Source organism: Cryptomeria japonica, chromosome 5, assembly GCF_030272615.1.
Source record: "Cryptomeria japonica chromosome 5, Sugi_1.0, whole genome shotgun sequence".
Classification (NCBI taxonomy): Eukaryota; Viridiplantae; Streptophyta; class Pinopsida; order Cupressales; family Cupressaceae; genus Cryptomeria; species Cryptomeria japonica.
The window spans coordinates 772645066-772662409 of NC_081409.1; positions in this window are offsets into that span (position 1 = coordinate 772645066).

Sequence of the window (17344 nt, forward strand, 5' to 3'; positions counted from 1 at the left end):
TGGGTAATCTTTATTTCAAATTTGCAAACATTTTATTGAGTTAATATTGCAATTTATTTCACCTTGTTTCTCTGTTGGGCCCATATAAAAGTTCTATTCCATATGCGTCCAAGTTTGAAGTAATGCTTATCTAATTCATTGGTCAAAAAATTTGTTTAGAATTTTGCCCATGTAATTCGGTCATTGTTAAGTTTCACTGCGTTGAACTTGAACCTTGAACTTGAACCTTTTTGGTTCAAGGTTCAAAGTTCAACCGGTGTTGTTTTGAATGTTTTTCCTCCCGCGCGATTTTCAGTCTTGCTACTCCTTGTTGGCATTTTGCATTCTCTAAACCTTGAACTTGAACCTTTTTGGTTCAAGGTTCAAAGTTCAAGATTTGTCATGTTTGTGTTGTGTTACAATGGTTTCGCAAGGGTCAGAGTTTTATGTATAGGTTTCTCGAAAGACATATGAATTGCCACGCGGTGACGGAGCGGACTTTTAGAACATGATAAACGACTGCCGAGGGGAGGAATATTCTTTCTTCAATGATTTGAAATCTGCCATTTATGGCGAGTATGTGTGAGGATACGTTGTGTCAGAAGTGAAGTGACTTAACATTTAAGGCATGCTTTAGCGCAATCATTTCAAAGTAAGGTCACATGAATAAGGAGTAATGAAGGCAACTTTTAGTAATGATGGGTAAGATTTTCTCGGCTTTAAAACTGAGTAGTTGTCTCGTTGGGATTATTATTTTCTAGAGAATATTTTGAGAAGGAGTTTTCAAAGCGGGAGAAGTAGGTTGCAATAGGGGTTTACAGAGTATAGAGGAAGGTATGTTCGACAACTTTCTAAATTATTGCAGTTTGTTTTAAAAGATCTGGGTATTCTGTTGGATGCTTGTTTCTATTTCCACTTTCCTTCTTTGCCTGGAATTAATTGGGGAAAACCATGAACTAAACATGAGACCTATTTTGCCCAAATTCATGAGCTCATCTTCCCTTGTAAGCTCTTTACCAGAGTTAGGTGATACAACGTTAGTTCAGCTGGATTTAGAAATTTTTCTAGAAAGAGTAAGGAATTCAGCCACAAACCCCATGATGAGAGATGTAGCACAGAGTGAATTATTAGAAGCAACCGCCTTTCCCACAGTTGCTCCTTGCCCTGAGTTAGTCTTAGAATGTATGAATCATTATGACAAGGGTAATAGATGCATAAGGAAAAATAATGGTGAAGTCTTGTTGTCCATTGACAGAAAGACAGTAATGGCAACCATGGGTATTCCACACCGGGAACCCTATGAAGATTGAAATATTGGTAAATCCTACAGAGTTTTCTCTGAGAAAAAGCAGTATTATAGAACTGTTATTCCACGGAACTGGCTCCAAAAATTCCAAAAAGGGGGCTCGAGGCTGCCAAGACCTCTAACCCGTGAACATTTAATTCCTGTAATCTGAGACTTGGTAATACTATTGAGCAGGGTAAAGGGTAATTCCCACTCTTTTTACTGGGAGGACTAGATGTATTTCTTCATCCAGGTCACTCTGGATAGAAGTCGATTCATCAACTGGGGAACTGTCATTGCAGAAAGGTTACATGAAGGTTTGAGTAATTATCTAGGAATGCCTAATTTTTATATGTCATCCTATCTGTTATATATGATTGCCTGTGTGAGAGAATGGCCTGGGTTGTCTCATGTAAAATGGGTTCAAGGCATGAGAATTTATGAGTATCATCCTAGTCTGACTTTGAAAGGGCATGTTGATGATTATCTTCGTTGGAATGATGTTTTTTTTGGAAGGCTGACCTTTGAATTATAGGGTAATTTGCGTAGAAGAATGTCTGCAGAAGTAGTTGAGCTTGTTAACATATATGGCAGTTTCTTTATACAGTTCAGCCACTTCACTTACCTGAGAGTTGGAGGATTTAAAGGTGAACCCTTTAGACTACCCAGGTATGTTTCAGAATCCTGCATTTTGATTGAAGTTTCTAGACAGCTTGCTAATGTTGCAAAAGATTATGGTGAGGACTCCGACACAAGTGGGATTTTCCCATTGATTTAGGCCATTATAGCTGTAGGTCAGTCTCTAATGCACTAAATCTTCAACTGGAATTTAAAAGGTTTCATTTGAAGACCTTTGTGAAAAGGGATAACTTTAATAGTAAAGGTTTTATTGCTCAGTATGTGAAGAAGATGGTACCTGATCAACATGTTCCTCAGTTAGAGGATTATTGGGAGGGTTGCCAAGATGAATTTGAAGTACAGAGAAGGAGTTGGTCCAGATTAACTTTGAAACAAATTCATGACATGAAATTGCCCATGGATACCTTGAGTGTCACCACCGATGATGAAGACATACCTGATTCAGAGTTTATGAAGCGGGTCCATGATGAACCTCTTCCAGAATTGGATTGGAGCAAGAAGATGGGGGATAGTATTCAGACATGCACCTTCAGTGTAATGCGTAGGACAGAAAATTGGAAAGAGGAAAGAGGAGTACCACAAGTAAAACTTATGTTTTGACTAACATTCCCATTTCTGATGCAGGAAAAGGACAGGAAAGGATTAAAGAAGAGAAACTTGACATCGGGGTTGAGATTTCTATTGCTCGTCAAGTGACCAGGTCAAGGTCCAAGAAGAGTTTCCAGCCCCCGGCTTCTTATCTCATTCTGGATTTGGACGTAGAAGAAACACTGTGCAAGATGACATCCCCTGTTTTCAAAGCAGACAAGGTTTCAATTGACATGGATACTATTTTCCAAGACTCAGGGAAACTCAAAATCTAGTCTCATATGGACCATGCCACACCACCATCCTCAGCAGGATTTCCACCCATGCCTTCAAAAGAACTGACTCTAGCACCAAAATGGAAAATGGTTAAGTGATTCAATCACTAGGAAAAGGAATGTGGTTCTGATTTCAGTATCAATGGAGGATGTTGTGAGTAAATGTCTGGGAAGGTCTACAAAGCCCAAAAAGTTGAAAACAGAGGCTATGATTGATTTTGATGAGAGCACGAGGCATTGGACTGCATCTATTGCTAGACCTGAGTCCAACAAAGATGTTGCCACAACTTCAAAAGTAGACTACGTTGTTGAACGAATTGATTTGGGGGTCAGAACCAGAGCTGTAGATGTGAAGCATTTCGAAACTTTGAGTAAACGAATTATCTCCCGTACTTGGAAGGATAAGAGAGACAAGGCTGAGTTAAAACAAAGTTTAACACAAATGGCCCAGTATATTCATGCTTTGTAGAATAGGCCATTACCATTGTCCCAACATTCAGGACCATTTAGTCCAAAATCACCTAGCAATAAAAAATTCTTCGATGAAGTTCAACGAAACAGGATGATTGCCGAGGTTTTCTCATAATGGCTCACCTTGATCATGCATCGAGCAACTAATTACATAATGGATTTTGTCCAGATTTTCAAAGAAGCCAATGAAGTCACCAAAGCATTGGACTCCGACTTGGTCTCGTGGCAAAAGGAGAAATCTAAGTGGGCTGTGATTTCAAATTAGATGTGTCATATTCAGCGTTATGGTCTAATGAACTTTCTTGCTGAGAATCAAGTGTCGGGATTAAATGAGGATGTAATGTTTATTTGTAAGGAGAGTATTGAGTGGTGCAACCAAATTATTGAATAGGGTTATAATGAGTCGCCAATCTGCATGGCGAATTAACGACCTTAAGGGCAACCATGCAGAAGGACTTACACTGCAGCGATGTTCAATTACTTAAAGAAGATAGTGAAACCCTGGAAGACACCATGAAGATGATTAACCAGTTTAGCAGTCACATCAGACAAATCAAGATGGAGAAATCCTTGTCCGTGGAAGACTTTACGAGGATCTCTAAGGTGGAATCAATGCTCACTATTTGTCTTGATCACCTGGATTCTCATAGAGACTAAGTGCAGATAGTGAAGAGAAAGAAGGAGCTCTGGAAGTAGAGAGTAATTCATATCAGTTTGCCACACGTAACTGTAATCCAGGAGTTTTCAAAAGTGCATCGAGAGTGTAGCACGGCAAAGGCGGTGATGGTTTCCGTTCAAGACACCAACCCGAGCGATCACACCGGAACTAAGCAGACAACATGACTAGCACTGCTGGCAGTTGTTTGCCAGCGAGTCTTGTTATTTTCCTTAGTTTCGGTTATACAATTAGGGTTGTTTTCTATTAACTCTTATGATTTAATTTTACTTTGGTAAAAAGGAACTATTGGGTCTAGTGACCTATAAATATGTTTTGTAATGACTTTGATCGGGTACACTATGTTTTTGTAAAGACTATCTTTAAGATTGGCTAAAAACATTTTGTGTATGTAGAAAGTGGATGACCATCGGTGAATGCAAAATCTTGTTAACAACTATTTTTAGTTTCAATTCTGTGTGTTTGATATTTGAAGTTTGATTTCTGTGTAAATCTATTTCGAAGAAGGGGCTGTTATACTTTCTATATGTGCAAAAAACTATTGGCAAATTTCATCTTTATAAGCTTTTCATTTTGTTTTAGTGTTCATGTGAAGTCTGTCGGCTTTATATAAAAAGTTATATATGGATCAATGCTTGCATTCCTTTTGTATTGTCTGGTGTATACAATTGCCTTTAAGTGCTTTATGGTGAAAAGCATTCTATTGATTGTATGTAATTTGGAGCCGAATGAATATTTACTAGAGGGAGTTGTACCTTAATTCAGAGGTTAATCAATATAATGATTTTCCAACTGTTTGGTAAAAGTTTGTCTGCCTTTCTATGACCCGCAGTGCTTTAAGATTAAAGAAATAAGGAAAGACAAATCTGTTTACCAATAGATTTTTGGTGACTCTGCTAGGGAGTGACGAGAATAATTGGTTTTAAAACCAGATCGTCATTATAGTGTACTCTATTCTTCATAAATGGTATTACCTCTTGAAGGGTTTTTGCCTATGTTGCAACCAAATCTAAACTGGGTACAAGAGGAACAAAGTAACATTACCTCAGAGTTGGATACTCTAGCCTGGAGGCATAGAAGAAGTCGAGCAGATTATGATAGAATAAGTGCTCTTCTTAATGAAATAGAAAGACAATCAGATCAGCCTGTGTTAGTCGTTGAAAGAGTAGTGGTTCCTAGGGTTTTATTTATCCACGTCCCTGATAATCAATTCTAGATTCCCAGACGTTTGTTGCCCTGATTGTTCCACACTGGACTCCAGGTCATATACTAGATCCTAGAGGAGGGGGGGGTTTCTGATCCCATCTTTGAAGAATTGCAGAAATTAAATTTCCAATCCACCATCTCGCCCCAATGAAGGGCAAGGAGTAGACCTCCATCTCCTTTGTCGTCATCACCTGCATCTCCAGTTTGTCAAGCATTGGTCTTGCACGGTGTTGCCTTACCAATTTCATTTAATCCTACTCCTCTTAATATTATTCTCCCAATGGCAGCCAAAAACCCATGGGGGGCAGCTTTAAGCCTGTTGAACCTAGGTTTGAACCTTAATCCCTTGCCAAAATCTGCTAGAGATCATTTGCCCAAATTTAGCAGGGATGGGATGGTCACTGTAGATGAGCATTTGAATGCTTTCAGCGTAGCCTATGGGGTAATAGCGGTTCAACATGAAGATGTGGCTATCAGGTTGTTCATTCAGGCATTGATAGGAGTGGCAGTTGATTGGTTTTACCATTTGCCGAATAGTGTGATAACGACCTGGCAGGATTTGAAGACAAGATTCAAAGCTAGATTCAAGGTAGCTGAAGATGAACACTCCCTCCTAGCTCAGTTATCCTAGTTGAAAAAGGAACTTCTTGAATCTATGAGGGACTTCATAGAGAGATTTGATAAGATTCTACACAAGATTCTGGTCAACCAAAAACCTTCAGATGATAATCTCAAATGTTTTTTTATTAACTCTATGTCCTTTGAAATAAGTTTCTTGATTCGTAGGCAAAGGGTTGCAAATTTGAATGCTGCTAAAACCCTCGCAATTGAATTAGAGGATGATTTGATCACTGTGGGCAAATGGAAACACGAAGTACAAACATCGAATGCCCAACCCACTACTTCCTCAGATCCATTTATTCAACAGTTAATGAATGATGTAATTGCCCTAAAGAGGCAGACTCCTAAAGCAAGTACTTCCTATTCCCAACCATATCAAGATGTTCCTAGGAGATATCCTAATCAATAGGGAGGAGGTGGAGGAAGACAATTACAATTACCCCCTGTTTAGCAAAGACTTGCTATTGAAGCACCACCCCTCAAGGTAAATTCTTGTGTGTTTCATTTAACTGATGAACATGATGGTTCTTCGTGTCCAGAGATGGTTCATTTTTCACAAATGATTAGTAAAGGAGAAACAATCTTAGAAGCAGATGAAGGAGGTTCCCAAAGTGTGCTTGGCGACTCTGAAATTCATTATATGGAATATGTCTCCGACTTAGAAAGGGGAGGAAACATGTTGGTCTCTTTGGAAGATTCCTCATACACAATCCTTACAAGAACTCAATAGAATTTGAAATCTCAAGATGTTGTAACACCCGTGCAGAGTACTGAGAAAGGAAAATAAATCTTGACTCGTCATGGAGGTATGTCAAAAATGGTTTTAGGTCCTTCGAGTTCTGATTATTTTACTAACCCTTTTGATATCATTGAGTTTTGCAAGACATCTTGTGTTCAGATTTCTTTGGCTGAATATTTGAAATTAAACCCAAAAGGACTAGATAGATTGGTTGAATTTGTCAAAGGGGGTAATTCTCATGCCTTAGCAAGTGAAACCCAGATGCCCATGAGTATTGATTCTCCAACTCATGCTAATGTTAGTCCTGCTCTAGTAACTCTTGCGGTCTCATTAGGGACTGTTCCTCTACAAGATGATCTGCTTGAACCCAACCTTGAAAATAAACTAGAACATTTCTATGTGTCTCTATACATTAATGGGCATAAGTTGAGTAATTGCATAATTGATTCGAGAGCATCCGATAATGTCATGCCTTCAGCTATGGCAAAAGCTTTAGGTTTAACCCTAACAAAGACCTTTGGCAAATGTTACTCCATGGATTCCAAGCAGGTTCCTTTATTAGGGCAAATTAAAGATGCACAGGTTGCCTTAGTAGCACATCCTGCCAAAAGAATCAAGTTGACAATCCTAGTGGCTGACATTCCTGCTAGCTATGGTATGTTGTTGAGTCACACTTTTTGAGGGGAAATTAGGATGGATTGGTCTCAAGCGGTGATCACAGTTGGAAAACAGAGAGTCCTTTTGCACCCTGAAATGAAGGCTAAGTACACAGTCTTTCCCTCAGATGATTCGAAAGCTCAAATTTTGTATCAAGATTGTGGCTTTGGCAATTACATGATATCGGTTGAACCTCAGGATGAGAGTATGTTACTAGATGCAGGTAGGTCTAATGAATTCTAGTCTATGGAATTTAATGGGAGTTGTTCATCTTTTGGATCAGGGGCTGGGGTCATTTTGATACCTCCCCGTGGAAAGGTCATTCCTTATTCTTTCAAGTTGGAATTCCAAAACATGAATAATATGGCCAAATGTGAGGCCTTGCTATTAGGATTGGTTGAAGCAAAGAAGTTTCAAATCAAAATGTTGAAGGTGAGAGGTGATGCGGAACTTATTGTTAAGCAAGTGAGGGGCTTATTTGCAGTAAAAAATGAGAGATTGAGACACTATAGGAATCATGTTTGGGATGAGATTGAAGTCAATCCTAGGGAGTTTAATTCGAAGGTAGATTCTTTGGCGATATCTACAGCCTTACTGGTTCCATACCCAAATTTCACAATCGACACTTATAGGGTTGAACTAGTTTATAGACCTAGTGTGCCAGATAATTCTGAATCCTGGCAGGTGTTTGAAAATGATAAACAGATTCAGAATTTCCTACAATGTGCCGATATTTTTACATCCTTGTTTTATGAGGGTTCAGAGATAAGTTGTAAAGAGTTTTCTCCTGACACACTAGAAGAAGTACATGATGGGATGTTGCAGTTAAAAGGGAATAAAATTCCAAAGGGTTTAGTTTCTCATGAACGTCTTTTCGACAGGAAAGATGGATATGTTAAGAAAAGAGATAAGGAAGCTCTTGTAGTTCAAAGCTCTGGGGAGTATGAGAAAATTAACATTGGTACCAATGAGGATCCTAAATTTCTTAATTTGGGAAAATGTTGTTCTGAAGTGGAAAGAAGGAAGTTCATTGATTTGCTGGTTGAATTTAAAGATGTCTTTGCATGGGGTTATGACGATTTGAAGAAATTCAAGGATGGTAAGTTTCAACATCAAATTCCTTTGAAACCAGGTATTAATCCATTCTGGCAGAAGTTAAGAAATTTTAATCCAAAGGTAGCAGAAGCAATTTTTCATGAGGTTGACAAGATGTTGAAAGCCCGAATTATTTATCCTCTACATCATTCTATCTGGATTGCCAACATAGTTCCTGTTCAGAAGAAAAATGGTGAGATATGAATCTATGTTGATTTTAGAAACTTAAATCAAGCAAGTCTGAAAGATAATTACCCCCTATCTATGATGGATCATATTTTACAAAGTATTTCCGGGTCGAAGATGATGTCTATGTTGGACGGTTTTTTTGGGTATAATCAGATTAGTGTCGCAGAGCAGGATCAACACAAGATAGCCTTTATAACTCCCTGGGGTAGCTTTGCGTATAATAGGATGCCTTTCGGGTTGATTAACGTAGGAGCAACTTTTTAAAGGGCGATGGATCTTTCCTTTGGACATTTGAGGGATAAGATTATTGTGGTATTTTTAGATGACTTAACTATTTTCTTCAGAAGAAGAAAGCATCATGTGTGGGATTTGAGAAAGGTTCTAGTGAGATGTAGAGAGCATGGGGTATCCTTAAACCCTAAAAAGTCTGTTTTTGGTGTCACGAAGGGAAAACTTCTGGGACATATCATTTTGTAGGAGGGAGTAAAAGTTGATCCACATAGGGTAAAGGCAATACAACAACTTAGTCTCCCCTCAAATAGAAATGGAGTGAGGTCCTTCTTTGGATAGGTGATCTTCTTAAGACGTTTTATTTCTGATTTTGCTGAAACTACCAAATACATTGTGAATATGATGAATGAAAAGGTAGCCTTTAAGTGGAATGAAGCTGGCAGAAAAGATTTCGAAGAGATTAAGAAGGCAATTGCACATGCGCCTACCCTGGTAAACCTTGACTTTAATAAGGACTTTATTATTTATTGTTATGCATCAGAACATACTATGTCTGGGATTTTGGTGCAAAAAGGTGAAGATAATGAGGAGGTGCCGATTTCCTTTATGAGTATTCCCCTGAAGAAACATGAGTTGAAGTACCCACAGATAAAGAAGCAGGCTTATGCAGTGGTATAAGCCATGAAGCAGTTCAGGTATTATATACTTCACTCACATGCGATTGTTTTTGTTCCCAATTCTACAGTAAAGGTTGTTTTAACTCAACAAGATGTTGGCATCAACAATAGAGCATCTTGGGTCTCCAAGATACAAGAATTCAATTTAGATATCAAGCCTACTAAACTGGTTAGAGGACAAGGCCTCTACAGATTGATGGCGGAGAATGAGTCCAAAGAGGAGGACAGTTTACCTTTAACCCTATTTGTTGATCATTAGGATTCTTGGTTCACCAATGTGGCATATTATCTTACGTATGGAGACTGTCTAGATCATCTTTCTCCTAGGGAAAAAAGGAATTTGAGGTTGAAATCTACAAATTACATTATCTCTAATAACATATTGTACAAGAAAGGTTTAGATGGCACTTTCCTCCAATGTGTGGATAAACCACACCAAGAAGCTCTATTGAAAACTTTCCATAATGAAGCATGCGGGGGCCACTTTTCCTCTACTGTTACTGCATACAAAATCCTAAGAAACTATTACTATTGGCCAGGGATGTTCCAAGATGCATACGCTTGGGTGTCAAGGTGTGAGAAATGCAAGTTGTTTACAGGTAAACCCCATTTGGCCGCCTTGCCTTTGAGGCCCATGGTAGTTGAAGAACCATTAAAGCAGTGGGGACTAGATTTTATTGGTCCTTTGAACCCCATTTCCAGTGTGGGGCACACTCACATATTAACAACAATGGACTATTTCACTAAGTGGGTGGAAACTATCCCTGTAAAGAAAACTACCTCAGAAATTGTGTGTACATTCCTTAAGGAGAATATTCTTGTTAGGTTTGGAGTCCCTCAGAAAATAGTCACAAATAATGCATCAAATTTCTCTTCATCCGAGTTGAGCTTATTTTACTATGATCATGAAATTTCTTTGGCACACGCTTCTGATTATTATTTGTAGGGTAACGGTTAGACAAAATCAAGTAACAAGAACTTGATCAACATCATGAGAAAGTTGGTCAGTGAAAACTTTAGGGATTGGCATAAGAAGCTACATGAAGCACTATGGGTGGATTGAACTTCACCAAAACGAGCCATAGGAATGTCACCATTTGAGCTAGTATATGGTATCGGTGCACAACTCTCTCTTCCTTTGGAATTAGCAGCTTCTAAACTACAGATGGTGATAGAAGATGTATTTTTCCAGAGCTCTCTTGAAAAATGAGTCATGTACTTAACCAATATCGAAGAAGAAAGGGAGAAGCTGGTTGATAAGATTACAGAACATCAGATGAGGGTTAAAAAGATTTTTGATCAGAGAGCAAGGCCCAGAAAATTCATGAAAGGGGACCTGGTGTTATTATGGGATAAAAGGAGGGAACCGAAAGGTGCTCATGGCAAATTTTAATCACTGTGGAAGGGGCCTTATGTGATTCATGAAGTAAAGGGGCCCAATTCTTTTAAACTTGCTTACCAGGATGGTTTTGAACTTCCCCTGTCCTATAATGGGCAGGACTTAAAATTGTATCAATTGTAAACAGGCATCCCCTGTTAGTTTGTACATACATTCTTTTGTGTTGTGCTAGTCTAGGTGTGTCCGTTTTTGTTGTGAGTTGAACCTTAGTCAGTTATGCTGTGAAACCAAAGATCTTGTGATTCATTGCTAGGTACTTTACAAGTCCCAGTCCCCATGTAGAGCCACTATTGGGCCCATATAAAATTTCTATTCCATATACGTCCAAGTTTGAAGTAATGCTTATCTAATTCATTGGTCAAGAAATTTGTTTAGAATTTTGCCCATGTAATTCGGTCATTGTTAAGTTTCACTGCGTTGAACTTGAATCTTGAACTTGAACCTTTTTGGTTCAAGGTTCAAAGTTCAACAGACGTTGTTTTGAATGTTTTTCCTCCCACGCGATTTTTAATCTTGCTAGTCCTTGTCAGCATTTTGCATTCTCTGAACCTTGAACTTGAACCTTTTTGGTTCAAGGTTCAAAGTTCAAGATTTGTCATGTTTGTGTTGTGTTGCGATGGTTTCGCAAGGGTCAGATTTTTATGTATAGGTTTTGTTGGGACTCATTAAAATTGAGTCAATTTTAGAGGCCTAATTCAAAAATTTGCTCTGCATGTCAGAAAAGTACCTAAATGAGTCAGTTTGAAGGGCCTAGTTAGAGAGAGGGCAAAATGGAGCCGGTTGATTTTCAGAGGGTATGGATCGAGAATTAAGTCCTACACCTTTTATTTGGCCTATTCAGTGATGTGCAACTTTTAGATTTCAGTTTGGATAAGTTTATGAGGTACCCATTTTGAGGGGTGAGCTGGAAGTGCATTTTAGGCACAAATGCAGATTTTATTGAGTAGCCTTCTTTGAGCGATTACATCTTTTGCCTTGTTGATTTTCATGATGAATTTAAAAATGGATTCAATTCTATGCATAAATGTGAGTCATTTTACAAAATTTCAAGTCCTAATGAATCCATTTTCTCAGTTTTCAAAGCCAAATCCGTTTGTAGTTCGTGTGTTTTGGCTAGTCCCTGTTTCGACAGCTAGTCGGAGCCTTGTTTCGCATAAGTGTAAAATTTGCCTCATTGAGTGTCATGACATAATGTTTGCTCTAGGTTATTACTGGTATAAATGATGAGCTACTTTTTAAATTTCAAGCCTCTGCCAATCCGTTTGGTCAGTTTTCAAAAGGGTTCATTTAGCCATTGTTTTCAGTTATCCGTACTTTCAGTGCTTTATCAATTAATGTAGCCATTTTCATGAATGCACCATTTGCATCCTGTCAGTCTTGTGATCGAACTGAGATTTCCAAGTTTTAATATGTACTTCAAGGTACCTATTTTTCAATTTTGAGGGCCTATGGAGGTCGTTTGATATTTTTGAGAAAGGCATCATGTGTTGCCAAAACATTGATTTCATCAGGTCCGCAGTGTCGACAAAGCCAGTTGGCCATTTTTGCTGATTAATATCTCTTCGGTCAGGACTTGTCTTGGGAAACCGTTTGGTAGATTTCATGCTTGCATATCAGAGTACACACCTGTCAGACGACGAGGTCCAGAAAGGTGTTTTGACCACTTTGAAAATTATGTCTTCGCGATTAAATGCGAAAATGTGGCGTAATCGCCTGAAGGTTGCAAAATTCAGTCTGATGATCTGAAAATGATGTTGATCATTTCCAGAGGTATGGGTAAGGTTCTTGAAGCATTTCAGAGCTCAGTTGTGTGAAAACGAATTTTTTTTTAGTCGGACCCACTTTGGGGTCCGACCTGGCTCGACTGCAATTCGCCAGTGGATGGTGAGAGGTGACTTCAGTTTACTTGTTGTTAATGGATTGATGAGTGTGTGTCTTGCATTCTAGTTTCAAACCTCAAATAATTTAGAAAGAATGTCAAGTTTACCAATATATATTATCAAGTGAAAAGTGATGAAGTATCAAGTTCGAAATGCCATTTGAATCAAATAGAAGAGTTATTGCAATGTATCTATTAGAACCAACCACTCAAAACCAATGGTCTAAGATGGGCCCAAAGGGGTACATTTTGCAAAAATTGACTACTCAAATTCAATTGATGGTGTGGTGTTTCCAAATTCTTCAATCATAGACATGAAATATAAGCACATTATGCATAATCTTCTGGCTGCTAGGTATGCTGGTAGTTATTCATATGCAATTGTAGAGGCATACATTTTCATTGAGAAATATAAATTAGAGGTGAGGGGCATTGAAAGCACAAGATAATGCAAACTTTGGCAAATTAAAATGCCAATCAAACAAAGAGACCCCCCTCCATGTGATGGGTGAGTCTGTAGAAAACTCCAACAAATACCAGCCCGGCTCCTCCCTCTACGTGACATGGAGTTGGAAGATGGAGTTGAACGTATGGAGTTGAGCGTGGAGAAAGGGCATTTAAAATTCAAAGTGAATGCAATTTTACAGTGGTTTTTTTTCCTCCTTTGCTAGCATCCAAAACTCACGTGCCTCCCCCATCTCCTTCCAGGCTTCGCGTGGTATGAGGAAGGGGCTGCAAGAAGATTGCAAGTGCAGATTTGGCAGAGAGTATGTCTGCGTGGAAGGTAAGGGAGTAGCAGCAAAGACCATCAAGCATGCTCACACGGTGAAGAGGGGGGGGGGGGCAGGTTGAAACCATAAAGCAAATCCAATATGGTAGGTGTAATGCCATCCTCTATGTGGTATGATGAAAAGGTTTTTTTTAAACTGCAGTAAATGGTTTTTAATCCTCCTGCGTGGTGAGTGAAGAGGCAAATAGAAACCTTCAAGCAAATGTATATGGCGTAGAAGGAGGAGGAGAAGATTTTTTAAAATCTTCCAAGCAATGTAAGTTTCAAAAATCACCATTAAAACTCAGAGAGAACCTTCAAAATGCAGCTACAGGCAAAACGACATTATCCCACATTGACTGGGAAATGGTCTATTTTGGTGTTTATAACAAAGAACACACCCAACTATAATGTCAAAGCCTCTGGGCTTTTGACGGACGATGCCTATGGGTGCCCAAGGTGGGCCCACGTGCGGGCATGGATCCCAAGGCGACAGAGGAGGTGACTGAGTGGCGACCAGGTGGACCCCACATAAGCACGCTTCTCGAGGCAAACAGGCAAATTTTGCAAAGAAGGACTGGCTTAACCAGTGAGCAGGTTGCAGAGGATCCGACGAAGCGCGTGATTTCAGAGGCCAAAGGTGCTCACCAATTAAACCCTGCGAAATGGTGAAAAAGGTAAAGATCGTGCATGTTTTGGGAGATCGGACGATCCGCACTGTTTCGCGAAGGAAAGTTGCTCGCGAGTTAAGGTCCGTGAAATAGCGAAATGGGAAATGGCGAAAATGCAGCATGGTAAAGGTCGAGCAAGTTTGGAGCAGATCGACAGCCTACGTGGTTTCATGAGCCGAAGATGCACGAAACACACTGGCTGCGAAATGGCGAAAGCCAGGTGGCAAGTCCAGTCAGCGGTCCAGTAGGCAAGCCTCGGTGAGGTGGCAGTCTAGTGGTGATGACATGGCACCTAGGTGGACGACGAGCAAGCGGACACGTGGTGGAGTGACGAGATGTCATCCCAGGTGGCACCTAGTAGACCCCATCGACCAATCAGATCCCACCACGTGGCAAGGCGTCAGGCCAAATGGGAGTAAAAAATTAAAATTAAAATCATGTTTATTATATAGTGCAGACTATATCAAAAATTCAAAAATTTAAATGATGTGCACATGTTGAGGAATTAATTCGCTCAGGGCTCAATTTTTGGCCAAAATATGAAGTATTATATATCGCCGAAAAGCTCTCAAAATGAGGAATCCATTGAGGTAGTTAATTTTGACAAATGTGTGATATTTCAAGAGTAGTTTCCATGGGAATGAAATTCAGTTAGAGAGGAGATACTTGGCAATTTCAGTTGCAGATTTGATTTTCTTCCCTCCTCTTCTTATTCCCATTTTCTTCTCATTTGTAAGGGTTCCAGAATTTTGGAGGAAGGACTCCAGTGTTCTGGCGTCCATTTTCTAAATTTCTTGACCCAAACTAGTAAAGTTCTATTAATCTGTTCAGGGTATAGAGGCTACATTGCATGATGACAAATTGTTTTCCAGTTGCAGGTCTTACTTGTGTCAGGCATGAGTAATTTCCCACCATATTGTCTCTGTGTATGCATTTCAGTATTATGAATTTAATCCTCAAGGAGGATGAAATTTGTCAATTTCAAGGAGGTTGTGTGATTGTTTGTGGGTATCTTTCAAGGAAAGTTTTAAATTATGTAATCAATCATGACTAATGAAATGTGTCCCAAATTTGATAATGTTGTGAATGGATCTGAGTAAAGCATTAGTATAAGGTATTAATGCAGGGATATTATGTAAGGAAAACAAATTTGCAGCTGTGATTGGCATTTTGTAGTCCTGTGTGTGACTCTGTTGCCCAATGAACAAGGCACTGGTCTTTGACAGATTTGGGGATGGTTTCAGATCAACATTTTAAAAGACAAGTCTATTTCCCTTTATGTTTAGGGGTGTGTTCTTCTCATTCCAAGCTCTATTTTCATTTATGATTTATACAGATCTAGCCAATCTGTAGTATGTTTCCAGATTTGGTGAGTTTATGGAATGATCTATCTGCTTAGTGTTGATGTAGTTATGTGTCTATAATTGTTGTATTTAATGCATCAAAAGGGTGTCCTCCCCTAGGTCTAGTAGAACCTGAAGTGTAGGAGGATCGATTAGGGTCCTATGTTATGTTGTCCAAGCCCTTATGTGTTTCATAGACTGAAATTGGCCATTTCATAGAAGGATTGCAGGTATACTTGGGTTATCACATTTGGTGAACAACAGGTTTGTCGAAAGACATATGACTTGCCACGTGGTGAAGGTGCAGACTTTTAGAACATGATAAATGACCGCAGAGGGGAGGAATATTCTTTCTTCAATGACTTGAAATCTGCCATTTATGGCAAGTATGTGTGAGGATCCGCTGTGTCATAAGTGAAGTGACTTAACATTTAAGGCACGCTTCAGCGCAATCATTTCAAAGTAAGGTCACACAAACAAGGAGTAATGAAGGCGGCTTTTAGTAATGATGGGTAAGATTTTCTCGGCTTTAAAACTAAGTAGTTGTCTCGTTGGGATTATTATTTTTTTGAGAAGATTTTGAGAAAGATTTTTCAAAGTGGGAGAAATAGGCTACAATAGGGGTTTACAGAGTATAGAGGAAGGTATGTTCGACAACTTTCTAAATTACTGTAGTTTATTTTAAAAGATCTGGGTATTTTGTTAGCTGCTTGTTTCTGTTTCCACTTTCCTTCTTTGCCTGGAATTAATTAGGGAAAACCACGAACTAAACATGAGACATATTTTTCCCAAATTCATGAGCTCATCTTCCCTTGTAAGCTCTTTACCAGAGTTAGGTGATACAACGTTAGTTCAGCTGGATTTAGATGTTTTTCTAGAAAGAGTAAGGAATACAGTCGCAGACCCCATGATGAGAGATGTAGCACAAAGTGGATTATTAGAAGCAGTCGCCTTTCCCACAGTTGCTCCTTGCCCTGAGTTAGTCTTCGAATGTATGAATCATTATGACAAGGGTAATAGATGCATAAGGAAAAATGATGGTGAAGTCTTATTGTCCATTGACAGACAGACAGTAATGGCAGCCATGGATATTCCACACCCGAAACCCTATGAAGATTGAACCATTGGTAAATCCTAGGGAGTTTTCTCTGAGAAAAAGTAGTATTACAGAACTGTTCTTGCACGAAACTAGCTCCAAAAATTCCAAAAAGGGGGCTCGAGGTTGCCGAGACCTCTAACCCCTGAACATTTAATTCCTACAATACGAGACTTGGTAATATTGTTGAGCAGGGTAAAGGGTAATTCCCACTCTTTTTACTGGGAGGACTGGATGTATTTCTTCATCCAGGTCACTCTGGATAGAAGTTGGTTCATCGATTGGGGAACTGTCATTGCAAAAAGGTTACATGAAGGTTTGAGTAATTATCTGGGAATGCCTAATTTTTATATGTCATCCTATCTGTTATATATGCTTGCCTGTGTGAGAGAATGGCCTGGGTTGTCTCATGTAAAATGGGTTCAAGGCATGAGAATTTGTGAGTATCATCCTAGTCTGACTTTGAAAGGGCATGTTGATGATTATCTTCATTGGAATGATGTTTTTGTTGGAAGGCTGACCTTTGAATTACAGGGTAATTTGCATAGAAGAATGTCTGCAGAAGCAGTTGAGCTTGTTAACATATATGGCAGTTTCTTGACACAGTTCAACCACTTCACTTACCTAAGAGTTGGAGGATTTAAAGGTGAACCCTTTCGACTACCTAGGTATGTTTCAAACTCTTGCATTTTGATCAAAGTTTCTAGACAGCTTGCTTATGTCGCAAAAGATTATGGTGACAACTCATACACAAGTGGGATTTTTCCCATTGATTTAGGCCATTATAGCTATAGGTCAGTCTCTAATGCATGTCTCTAATGTAGGTTTCATTTGAAGATGGTACCTGATCAACATGTTC